This window comes from Mesoplodon bidens, assembly GCF_964165515.1.
Source record: "Mesoplodon bidens genome assembly, chromosome: 16".
Taxonomy (NCBI): domain Eukaryota; kingdom Metazoa; phylum Chordata; class Mammalia; order Artiodactyla; family Ziphiidae; genus Mesoplodon; species Mesoplodon bidens.
The window spans coordinates 6,921,410-6,934,920 of record NC_138173.1 but is presented as its reverse complement, the minus strand read 5'-3'; the positions used below and the strand labels follow the sequence as shown (position 1 = coordinate 6,934,920).

The following is a 13,511-nucleotide window of genomic DNA, read 5'->3' as shown; positions in this document are numbered from 1 at the left end:
AAAAAAATAACAAATATCACCAACTTATACTTTTTAAAAAATTTAGTTTGTTCATTTTAAGTATGTTGACCTTAATTAAATCTCATCATTCTTCTAAAGTACAAAGGACTCCTCAATGTTTTTACTTCAAACTATTTCTTGGTCTCATTCCATCCAGCTTCTTTCCAAACATTACAACGTTCCAGCCACGAATGACTTGCCATTTCCTACTCAGGTCAAGTGTTTCTGTGTCTCCACATCTTTATAAAAGCTTTGTCTTTTTCCTGGAATATTCTCCCAGGACTTTTCTATCAAAATCTTAGTGACTTCTGTGAGGTCACCTTTGATGACTTCAGTCTGACATTATTTGTTTCTCTCAGTTTAGCAGTTTCACTCTGCCTTTCATTACAGCTAGTTTATGTTTAACTCTACTACTTGAGATCAAGGCCCACATTTAATTTTTTATTTATCTAACACAATACCTTATCCTGACAGGAAACAAATGTTTATTAAATATTTTAGCCAACAGTATCAAAATTACAGTAAATAAAATATGGTTAAACTTTTATTGGAAAGTTCTGTCTCACCTTGCAAGTCTACTACTTTGTTGGGTTTGTTTTTTTTGTTCTGTTTTTGGGTTTTTTTTTTTTTTTTTTTTGCTTTGTTTTGCTTTGTTTTTGCCAGCTTATGCAGCTTATGGGATCTCAGTTCCCAGAACAGGGATTAAATCCAGGCCAGGGCCATGAAAGCCTGGAATCCTAACCACTAAGCCACCAGGGAACTCCCAAGAAATCTACTACTTCGAACAACACTGTTAAAAGCGTTCCCGGAAAATAATAAATTTTTGTATTATTTTTCTTGAAGGACTCCATTAACTCACTTGTATGGTATATTTAAACCTTTGACCTAAAGCTAAGTGTCAAAAATACTTAGCCCTGGGGACTTCCCTGGTGGCGCAGTGGATAAGACTCCACACTCCCAATGCAGGGGGCCCGGGTTCAATCCCTGGTCAGGGAACTAGATCCCACATGCATGCTGCAACTAAGAGTTCACATGCCACAACTAGGAAGACCGCGTGCCGCAGCTTAGGAGCCCATGAGCCGCAACTGGGGAGCCTGCCTGCCACAACTAAGACCCAATACAACCAAATAAATAAATAAATATTTGAAAAAATACTTAGCCCTTTTTGAAGAACCACAAAGCTACTCTCGAAATCCTTTCAATTATGTTTGGAATTTCACAATGATCAATAATGAGATTTAAGAGAACTCTGAAAATAATTCCATTACATCAGCGTGAGAATTCCCATCTTACTCTCACTTAAAACTCTATCAAACACTATGACTGTACCAACTAAAGACAAAATTCTCTTTGCAGGCCTTCCCTTCAGCTGACGGAGCAACCAGTGAGAAGGGAGAGCTTACAGCTCCCGCTGCTCCTGAGATCAGCAGGCACAGCACCTTTGCCAGCTACTCTAACAGTCTGCTCCCAACATTCCTGACACAGTAACAACTTTGTTTCATTGGTCTAATTCCTGGAAAGAACCGGTGCTCTTCACTGACCCCTAAACCCAGGCTTGGCCCACTCTATGCTTCCGGCAACCGCCTTGCATCTCACACCTCACTGACCGCCTCTGCACGCCGGGGTGCAGGCCTTTAGAAAATAACCCCCCAAATCAATTACTGCTAAGAGATTTCTCAGTGCTTAGAACAGTTTCAGGGTTCTTCCAGAACAACTGAAGACAAAACAATTTTGACTATTCTGCCTCAGTATCAAGTTTTCCATCTCACCCTCCACCTCCTCAGGGCAATGTCAGGGTAACTTCCTTAGTCCTTAAATATGTGCACAGGCCAAAGAACTCTGAAATTCAGATACTGTATGTGTTGTTTTGGAACAACTAGTTAATTTGCTTTCTGGCAGCAATGCTCTGATTAACAAAGTAGAAAACGTGCTCGTAAAGATGTCCAGTTAATGTCACCTAAATGGCAGCCCTTATCATTTTCTCAGCGACTCACTCATTCCTTCTCTCAAACCACCCACTACAACTGGCCTCCCCTCTTAAAAATGGTGCGATCGTTCAAGTTAAAATAATGTTTCTCAGCTTATTTAGTCTGAGTTGTTTTTAAAAAAATCTTGGGATGATGAAAATTCAGGACTGCAGAACCACTGATCTTAAAAAAAAAAAAAAAAAAAATACAGCGCAACACATCTGGTGCTCCGGTCTTTGTAGCTGCCGCCCAGGGGACAACCCCTTGGTCGCCTGGCTCTGGCTGCCAGCAGGGCGTACATTCACAGGTCCCACAGGACTACAGGGCTCCTACTGACGGCTGCATGGAAGGGGCTGGAGCTGTATGATACGCTCACCCCGAAGGCAGCTTCAGGTGTGAGGAAGACCCGACCTGAGTCCCCTCCACCACCAACAAGCCAACAGTGTGCTGCATCTGTGGAGAGGACAACGGCGCCATCATCTGGCTCCGTCGGCCCAAAGGTGTGGCCCAGTGATGGTCTAACTGTGGAACCCATACAAGTTGGTGCCCCACCAGCTGGCCTACCGAGAAAACAGTTCTTAACAGGTTCTCCCCCAGGGCACAGTGTAAAGACAGCAGACTGAAATGCACCCCAGACTCCCTATAAAAGAGGTCGATTACCTTATCTTCAAAGCTGGGGCCTGAAGAGCAAGCAGGCTTGTAATTAAACACACCCCAGGGGCTATAATTCTCTCCAGAAACTGGAAGCGCCAGCAGGTACCATCTGTGCACTCTCCCTCCGTCCCACCCAAGGCAGCCAGCGTCTCTGAGGAAGGACCTAGTGCCAGTGTACACGTCTGCCGCCCACAGGGGACATCCCTGGCTAGCCTGGCCCTGGTGGCCAGTGGGGCTTGTATTCACCAGTTCAACAGGACTGTAGCAAACAAAGCCTCAGTTAACTGGCAGTCTTAACAGGGCTCAGTGCAGAGGGAGCAGACAAAAATGCCTATTTCCCAATATTGCCCTGAAACAGGTAAATTCGCATACTTTTAAAACTGATGCCTGAGAGTGTGGCTTCCCAACGGCCTGAATCTAGGTGCTGACCAACCGCGATCCTCCCCTTTGGGCCAGTGACAGACCTTGACACACCCTCAACTACTGGGAGCCAAAAGCAATAAAGTAGGCTGCTGGGAAAGCCGAAAGCTTATGAGATACAACCAAGAGCTAGTGCAGGGCCCAACGAGAAGGCTGGTCTACATGAGGGCCAGTCGTTTAAGACTAGGAGAGGTGGTTGTTTTATCTAAACAAAGAGAGTCAAGGAAAATGAAGAAACAGAAGAATATGACCCAAACGAAAGACCAAGATAAAAGCTCAGTAAAAAAGACCTTAATGAAAGTGATTTACCTGATAAAGAGTTTTAAATTACAGTCATAAAGATGCTCACCAAGCTCGGAAGAACAATGGATGAACAAAGTAAGAATTTCAGAAGACACTGAAAATACAAGAAGGCACCAAGTAGAAATCATAGGGCTAAAAAATACAATAACTTAACTAAAAAACACGGAGTTCAACAGCAGATTAGACAACGCAGAATAAAGGAAGAAATGAATCTGAAGAAAGGAAGAAACAAACCAAAAGACAGGGCAGCGTCACTCATCTGATCAGAGCAGCAAAAAGAGTGAAGATAGCTTAAGAGACTTAGGAGACACCATGTAACCAACATCTGCATCGTAAGGTTCTCTGAAGGAAAGGAGAGAAAGAGGCAGAAAACTTACGTGAAGAAAGTTTCCTTCACATAAGAAACAATGGCTGAAAATTTCCCTAATTTTGGGAAGGAAACAGACATCTAGATCCAGGAAGTTCAGGGAGTTCCAAAAAAGAGATGAAGATACCCACACCAATACGTATTATTAAAATATCAAAACGAGGATTGAACCTTAAAAAGTGACAGGAGAAAACAACTTAATATGTACAAGAGAACTCCCAAGAGACTCTGAGCAGATTTTTCAGCAGAAACCGCAGGTCAGAAGCAAGTGGCAGGATAGAACTCAAAGCGCTGAAAGGAAAAAACTGCCACCAGGACTACTCCACTCAGGGGACTTCCCTGGTGGCACAGTGGTTAAGAATCCACCTGCCAATGCAGGGAACATGGGTTTGAGCCCCGGTCCGGGAAGGTCCCACATCCCGCGGAGCAACTAAGCCCGTGCACCACAACTAGTGAGCCTGCGCTCTAGAGCTCGCGAGCCACAACTACTGAGCCCGTGTGCCACAACTACTGAAGCCCACACGCCTAGAGCCTGTGCTCCGCAACAAGAGAAGCCACCGCAAGGAGAAGCCTGCGTACCACAACGAAGACCCAACACAGCCAAAAATAAATTAAATCTTTAAAAAAAAAACCTCCACTCAGAAAAGTTGACCTTCAGATTTGAAGGCAAGGTAAAGAGTTTCTCAGACAAGCAAAAGCTAACAGAGTTCATCACCACTAGACCAGCCTTATAAGAAATTTTATAGAGATTTAAGTTGAAACAAAAAGATGCTAATTAGTAACAGGAAAATATAAAGTATAAATCTCAATGGTAAAAGTAAATATATAAAAAAAATTCAGAGTAACCTAAGGCTGTAAACATGGTGGATTAATCACAAAGCTTGAATAAAGGTTAAAAGACAAAAGTTAAAAACAAAACAAAACACAACTAACGACAACCATTTGTTAAGGAAAACACAGATAAAAGGATGTAAACTGTGACATCAAAAGTATAAACGGGGGTGGGGGATGTAAAAATGTAGTCACAAGGATGCCCACCTTGCCACTTTTATTCAACATACTCTTGGAAGTCCCAGCCAGAGCAACTAGGCAAGAAAAAGAAATAAAAGGCACCCAAATTGGAAAGGAATAAGTAATATTGTCAGTATTTGCAGGTGAAATGTTACTAATATGTAGAAAAACTGAAAGAATCACCAAAAAAATGTTAGAACTAATAAATTCAGTAAAGCTGGAAGATACAAAACCAATACACAAAAATCTGTTGCCTCTCTATACACTAACAATTAACTACCAGAAACAGAAATTAAGAAAACAATTCCATTTACAATTGCATCAGAGAAATTAATTTAAATAAGGAGGTGAAAGACCTGTACACTGAAACTATAGCACACTGATGAAAGAAATGAAAGACAACACAAATAAATGGAAAGATATTCCATGCTCCTGGACTGGAGGAATTAATATTGTTAAAATGTCCATACTATCCAAAGTAATCTAACGATTTAATGCAATCTCTGTCAAAGTTCCAAAGGCATTTTTAAAAGAAAGAAAATAAACGACCCTAAAATTTGTATGCAATCATAGAAAACCCCAAATAGTCAAAGCAAACTTGAGGGAAAAAACAAAGCTAGAAGCATCACACTTTCACTTCGAACTATATTACAGAACTATAGTAATTGAAACAGTATGATACTGCATAAAAACACACACATAGACCAACAGAAGAGAATAAAGAGCCCCAAAACAAACCCACCCATGTATGGTCAATTAATTTGTGACAAAGGTGTCAAAAATATACAATGGGAAAAGTACATTCTCTTCAGTAAGTGGGAAAACTGGACAACCACATGGAAAAGAATGAAATCTGACCCCTCGCTTACACCATACACAAATATCAACTCAAAGTGTATTAAAACTTGAACATAAGACCTGAAACCATAAAATTTCTAGAAGGAAACGTTGGCAATAAGCCACTTGACCTTAGTCTTGGTAATGACTATTTGGATTTAACACCCAAAGCAAAGGCAACAGAAGAAAAATAAACAAGTGGTACTACATCAAACTAAAAAGGTTCTGTACAGCAAAGGAAACAATACATTGAAAAGACAACCTACCAAATGGTAGAAAATATTTGCAAATCACGCATCTGATAAGGATTAACAGCCAAGCTAAAAAAGGAACTCATATAACTCCACAACGAAAAAAATAAAATAAAAAATCCAATTAAACAAAGGGCAGAGGAGCTGAACAGACATGTTCCCAAAGAAGACACAGATGGTCAACAGATACATGAAATGGTGTTCAACATCCTCAGGGAAACGCAAATCAAAACCACAGTGAGATAACACCTCACAGCACAGGCAACAACTGAAATGCTCTATCAGAGAAGAAATCTAAAGTACTTCCATATGGTAGTAAAGTAAAAACCTTCTTAAGGTCCTAAAACATCGTGTCTTCAAGTCCATAAGGATAACCTGGAAATCTTGTTAATAACACAGATTCTTGAGTCCTGGCCCCAGAAACTAAAAGAGTGAGTCTGGAATAGAGTCCAGAAATCTGCCCTTTAACCCTTTGTATACCATCAGCGTCCAATGGACACAATTTTAAAATTTGAGTTTCTTTTTTCAGAAGTTCTATTTCACGACTTTTATTCTTTCTTAGATAAAAGAAAGGGAGGGAAGGATGAACTGGAAAAAAAATATCACAAGGGTTCAACTGGACTCCTTTATAAATCTAAGATCTGTTATGGAATCTTAGTGAACTTATTTTTCCCATATCTTGAAACAGTTTTGCTACTTTATCTAGGGATTACTTAATCATTATCCATCCCTTATTCCCAAGTATGCTAAAAAAAAAAAAAAAAACTAAAATGACAATAGGAACAAAAAGTAGAAACATTCTTATTCATTCTGGCAATACATTATGTCATCCTTCAGTATGTGTTGCCCAAAGTACTGCATCCTCTTCCAAAAATGTATAAAGTCTGGAGACACCATCTTTGTAGCCTTTTTTTTTTTTTTGCGGTACACGGGCCTCTCACTGTTGTGGCCTCTCCCGTTGCGGAGCACAGGCTCTGGACGCGCAGGCTCAGTGGCCATGGCTCACGGGCCCAGCCACTCCACGGCATGTGGGATCTTCCCAGACAGGGGCACGAACCCGTGTCCCCTGCATCGGCAGGTGGACTCTCAACCACTGCGCCACCAGGGAAGCCCTGCAGCCTTTTTTCTAAACTGTATTCTTTGAACACAGTAGAAAATGTGGGATTTTTCATTTTTCACCCATGATGGCACAGAGACTAAACTGGAGGAAAACATTTATTAGACAAATCAGAAATGAATACAAAGAAACAAATAGCTGTACTCTAGACTTTTATGATGAGGGAATTGATCAAAAGCAAACCTCAGACTATGAGTTTTCAGATGAAAATATCCTAATTGAGATTCCTCAAACTTACAGATCAATGAGTAAACAATATGCCTATACTTAATTAAAAAATACAATTTTTCAGTTAGTCATCCCGAAGGAAGCACTTTATCATGCAATATTTTGAAACAAGTCCCTAGATCCTCTTTAAAGGGATATTTAACATCTTCTTTCCTCTTTTATATCTCTACAGCAAAACTTACTTGATTTGGTTTGTAAGTAGCCAAATGAAGGCAGGTATTTAAACAAAGGTGACCAGATGAAAACAGCAATGTAGGGAAAATTTTAAAAATCTGTTGCACTGGCTATTCTAATTGGTATTTATAAAAGTATAAATGAAAATTCTTTGCAAATGTTAAGTTAGATGGTCATCCCTGCAAAATCATGAACCATGAAAGTTTGCAAAAATACTGCATTTTGACAACGCAAGTACAAAAATTACCGAACAGTAACGTTAGAACCTATTAGAGATGGATGTGAAATCTAAAATCAGTATTGTGTTTTTACAACCAAGTGCATGAAAAAAAACTAAAAGTAATGATAAGCTAAGATATACTAGAGATGTAACTGAAATCTGGAACAGTATTTATAAAAAGGATATCTCCCAACTGTATGGATGACAGTTGATGAGCAATTAGTTGTACTCAAAGATGTTGCCCGTTTCAGCTATATATACCTTCAAAACCAGGAAAACTTAGAATAAAATTTTCGGTTTCTCATGTTCAAGCTGTTATTAAAATTCTGTTTCTAGTAAAACCGTGTTTCCCTATGCCTTTATTTTCACTTCTGCAACTTATTCATAAAATGACCTAAATTATAAAAAATAAAAATATCCACTGGACCCAGAGGATAAATAGTAATGATGTTTTCTAGCACACTGTGGATTCATAAGCATTCCAGACGACTCACATATGGTGTCAAGCAACACACTTTGATAAAGTCCTAAACAGTCTTCATGGCAGTGTTTCTCAAACTTGGCTCACCACCAGATCAGAATTATTTGGGCACTAATTAAAAATACTTTACCAAGCTGACACAGATTTCATGGAAGGACGTAGGAATTATTCTTTTAATAAATATCCCAGGAGACTATGATGATAAGCAATTAAGAAATATGGTCATATGAAGTCTACTCTAAGTATAACTTCTTTTTACCCGTAAGATTCCATTTCCCATCTACTGAACTAGCAAAAATCCAAGGCTGGACAACACTCTCTGATAATGAGGCTTTGAGAAACACTCATACATTACTGGTCAAAGTGTAAAGTAGTGTAATTTCCACAAAGAGTGAGTTTGCAATATCTACTAAAATCGTATATGCAGATACCCTCCAACCCAGCAATACCACTCAGGTTTTAGTCTATAAATATACCTACATACAAAAAGCGACAAATGTAAAATTTTATTCACTGAAGCACCAACTATAATAGCAAAATTCTTTAAACAATGGAGGAAGTACTAGATACAGAAAATAGTGAACGAGGTCCAAAATATTATCACATTAACTGGAAAAAACAAAGCATTATTTAGTGCAGTATATAAAGTATGCTCAAATTTGTGTTAAAAGGAAGGGGGAACTTAAGGAGCCAGAAAAAGAAACACAAACTAAACCCAAAGCTAGCAGAAGTAAGGAAGTAACAGAGATTAGAACAGAGATAAATAAAATAGAGAATAGAAATAATAAAGAAAAATCAGTGAAAACTAAATTTGGTTCTTTAAAAAGATCAACAAAATTGACAAACCTTTAGCTAAATGGACTAAGAAATAAAAAGAGAAAACTCAACATGGTAAAATGAAAGTGGGAATACTATCAGAGTTTCTATAGAATTAAAACATTAAGTCTCTCTACAAAAGAGCACTATAAACAACTGTACACTGAAAAATTGGATAAACTAGATGAAATGGACACATTCCTAGAAACGCAAAACCTATCAAGACTAACTCAGAAAGAAATAGAAAATCTAAATAGACCCAAAACTAATAAAGAGACTGAATCAGTAATCAAAAATCTCTCAACAAGGAAAAGCCCTGAACCTGATAGCTTCATTGGTGAACATTTAAACATTTAAAGAAGAATACCAATCCTTCTCAAAAATTTTGCAAAAAAATTGAAAAGGGGACACTTTCATTCTATGAGGACAGCATTACCCTGATACCAAAGCCAGACAAAGACACAAGAAAGAAAACTACAGACCAATACCCCTTATGAACACTGATGCAATCCTCAACAAAATACTAGCAAACAGAATTCAACAGCATGTTAAAAGGATTAGACACCTTTTAACAAATAGGATTTATTTCTGGAATACAAAGATGGTTCAACATATGAAAATTGTTCAAAGTAATACATATCAACAAAATGAAGTGAAAAAAACACAAGATTATCTGAATTGATGTAGGGAAAGCATTTGACAAAATTCACCGCTTTATGATAAAAACACACAACATAACAGGAGTAGAAAAAAACAACTTCCACATAATAAAAGCCATATATGCAAAACCCACAGCAAACATCATACTCAATGGTGAAAGACTGAATATTTTTCCACTAAGGTCAGGAAGAAGGCAAGCATGCCCACTTTCAACACTACTCTTCAACACAGTACTGGAAGTTCTAGCCAGAGCAAGAAAAAGAAATAAAAGGCATCCAAACTGGAAAATAAGTAAAATTATCTCTGTTTTCAGATATGACCTTATATGTTTAGGGTTTAGAAAACCTTAAAGACTCCACAAAAAAGCAATAAAACTAAAAAACAAATTCAGCAATGTAACAGGATACAGTCAATGCACAAAAATCAGTTGCATTGTTATACATAAATAACAAACAATCTGAAAAGGAAAACACAAAACCAAATCCATTTACAATAGCATCAAAAAGAATAAACTACGTAACGAATCTAATCAACAAGGTAAAAGACTTGTACAATGAAAACCACAAAACACTGCTGAAAGAAATTGAAAACAATCTTAGAAACAAAGCTGGAAAACTCACACTTCCTGATTTCAAAATTTACTATAAAGCTAGAGTATTCAAAATGGTAACTACTGAAGCCCGCACGCCTAGAGCCCGTGCTCCGCAACGAGAAGCCACCGACTGCAATGAGAAGCCCGCGCATCGCAACGAAGAGTAGCCCCCGCTCACCGCAACTAGAGAAAGCCCACCTGCAGCAACAGACCCAACACAGCCAAAAATTAAAAAAATTAAAAAAAAAAACAATCAAAATGGTATAGTATTAGCATAAAGACAAACAGACCAATGGAACAGAACAGACAGCCTAAAATAAACCCTCGTATACATGGTCAAATGATTTTTGACAAGGGTGCCAAGACCATTCAATGGATAAGACAGTCTTTTCAACAAATGGCGCTGGGAAAATTGGATATCCACATGCAAAAGAATGAAGGTGGACCCTTACCTAACACAATATATACAAAAGGTTTTTTTTGTTTTCTTTTTGTTTTTTTGCAGTACGCGGGCCTCTCACTGCTGGGGCCTCTCCCGTTGCGGAGCACAGGCTCCGGACGCGCCGGCTCAGCGGCCATGGCTCACGGGCCCAGCCGCTCCACGGCATGTGGGATCTTCCCGGACCGGGACACCACTGCGCCACTAGGGAAGCCCTGTATACCTACCCTCACAGCAGCATAATTCGCAACAGCTCAAACGTGGAAGCAACCCAAGTGTCTATCGACAGATGAATGGATAAAAAATGTCAACACATATATATGCGTGCACACACACACACACACACACAATGGAACTTTATCCTGCCTAAAAAATGGAAGGAAACTCTGCAATGTGCTATTGATACAACATGGATGAACCTTGAGGACACCATGCGAAGCGAAATAAGCCAAACACAAGCAAGACAAATACTGTGATCCCACTTACATGAGGTACTTGCAGTATCAAAATCATAAAGACACAAAGTACAGGGATGGTTGCCAGGGGCTGGGGGGAGGAGAGAATGGGGCGTTACTGTTTAATGCGCAGAGACTTCCAGTGTTACAAGATGAAAAGACTCAAGGGGATGGACGGTGGTGATGGCTGCACAGCAATGTCAGTGTATTTAGTATCTCTGAACTGTACACTTAACAATGGTTAAGATGGTAAAATTTACGTGTACTTTACCACAATAAAAAAAAAAACAGAAGGGGGAAAATATATTTATATGTTTGTACAGGTATAAAAAAATAAAAATATCCCTGGAACGATACCTAAGGAATGCCGAACAGTTGGCTCCTACAGGAAGCGAATACGGTTGGCTAGAGGACCTTGAAGGAAGGAAAATTTACACTGTATACCCTTTTTTTGCTTAAATGTTGAACGCTGTAACTGCTTACCTCCTCAAAAACTAAATAAATGTGCAAAAAATCTTGGCAGCACTTGGAGAGAAATGAATAAATGTGAATATAACTATGACTAGATGTAACAGTTGTTTTGTGGGGGGAATCTTTCTTTTTAGAAACTTATGGCATTTACTACCTAAAGAAGTACCTAAATACGAAAAAAAACAGGGAAGAAAAAATAGTTGAGTCATGCTCAATTAAAGGAACTGTTTACTGAATAGCACACTCAACCGCCAACTATTAGTAAATGCTTCCTGTTTTAGTCACGATTTTCATATCCTTTCTTATAATGCCCAAACGTAACTAAAAATTAATGGTGCCAAAGTTAAATGTGGATTATAATAGAATGACTCTTTCCTGAACCTATTAAAAGACATTCCAACACCATTGTAAAGCAATTATACTCCAATAAAGATGTAAAAAAAAGTCCACATCCTTATTTTTATTCTGCAGCACAAACTATCTAATCTATAATATTTACACACAATTCAAAGAACAGAAGTTCGTAGAACGAAATTGGTAACAGAAAATAAAAAACAAACACATTTTTACCATTTGCCCTCAACCTCAAAGAGAAAAACTTAAAAGAATGGACACATTTTATTTCACCATTTGTATATACTGGCGATAAAGCTAACCAGGCTGCGGCTGCGTTCCCCTGTAATTTTCCTTTTTAATCAACTGTTTCTTCTTTGAAACAACTGGATGTTGTGAGTTTCGTAAACCAAACGTACTTCCTAAGAGAAGTATATAATATTAAAAATAACCGTGAACAGCTGTACAGATAATATACACAGACCAGGTAAACCTAGAAATCTCCCGTTGAACACTAGCACCTTCAGAGACTCCCTATTTAAATAAATCCATTTTGGTAAAAAGGGAAAACTTTATCCACATCTACATGCCTCCGCCTGCCTCGTATTACAAGCGAATCCTGAAACGAAAGCTGAGAATCGCGACCCTCGAGGGAGGATTCCTGCTGAGCGCACCCTGCTGGGGGCGTTTCTCCCTTTCCTCCAACTTCTCCAGAAGCCAGCGCCCCGCGAACACCTCTCCCCCTCCCCCTCCCTAAAGGGAAGGCTTCGCCCGCGTAACGAACACCACCTTCCTCCGTCCACGTCCCGACGTTCCGAAGCGGCCACCGAGGAAGGCGACGCAGCCCAGCCCGGGAACGCGGCACCGGGACGGCCCGCGGCCGGCGACTCTCCCCTCCCCGGCCCCGAGGAGCTCACCCGACACGAACAAAAAGGGTCGAGGCGGACGGGGACTGGGGGCGGCGCCCCCGGCCGGGCCCCAGGCTCGCCCTCTACCCCCGGACGGGACCCCGAAACCCACAGGGTAGTGGGCGCTCGAAGGACGCCGCTCGCGCAAACTTTCGCCCCGGGCCCAGCCGGGCGCCGGGAAGGGCGCGGAGCGGAGCCCACAGAGGGGAAGGCGGCGCCGAGACGCCCTCCGCCCAGCGGCCCCACGCCCGGGACGCCGCGTGAGGGTCTCCCGTTCCCCCCAGGGCTGCTCACCGAGGCCGCAGGGACTCACGCGCTGCAGCAGCCGCCGCCGGTCACTGGCTCAGACTTCCGAGACCCAGAGAGAAGAGGACAGTGCGCGCCCGAGAACCGCCCGCAGCCGCGCGTCCCCGCCTTCCGCCCGCGCCTTCCCCCAACGCCTTCTGTCTCCGCGCTCGGTCAGGTGACCCGCTCCCCATGGTAACAGGGCGGGGGCGGGGCGAGGCGTGCGCCTGCTCCGCCGCTCCCGCCCACCTGTTCCGCTCTCCAGACAGTTCCCTGCCTAAAGGCCGGGAGCCCCCCAGCTCACTGCTGTTCATCCGCACTCACGGTCACTTAGTCCCCCGTCACCTCCGACACATCGAGAGTCCCGAGACCCTACTGTTCGCCCATTTCCCAGCCAGCCCTAAACTTCCACCACACCCACGGGCTCTGCAACGTTCCTCCCGCTAACCCTTCTCGACTCCTGCCTTCTTTGCGTTACAACTTTTGGCATTTATTACTCTTTGTCCGTCTGAGCTGAAGTTT

General features: G+C 41.1%; 1 protein-coding gene across 4 annotated transcripts in view; it reads right to left on the bottom strand.

Annotated features, from left to right (window-relative positions):
• SDCBP (syndecan binding protein) overlaps window positions 1–13,145 on the bottom strand; it is a 31,446-nt gene extending 18,301 nt beyond the window's left edge. For 2 of the 4 annotated variants that reach the window (XM_081258142.1, XM_081258143.1), the window contains exon 1: window positions 12,999–13,145. The gene's annotated coding sequence lies outside the window, so the exon portion shown is untranslated. Of the gene's footprint in view, window positions 1–12,713; window positions 12,848–12,998 lie in introns of those variants that run through there. The other 2 variants (XM_081258145.1, XM_081258144.1) reach the window with 2 other exon arrangements.
• Between the last annotated feature and the right edge of the window lie 366 nt (window positions 13,146–13,511).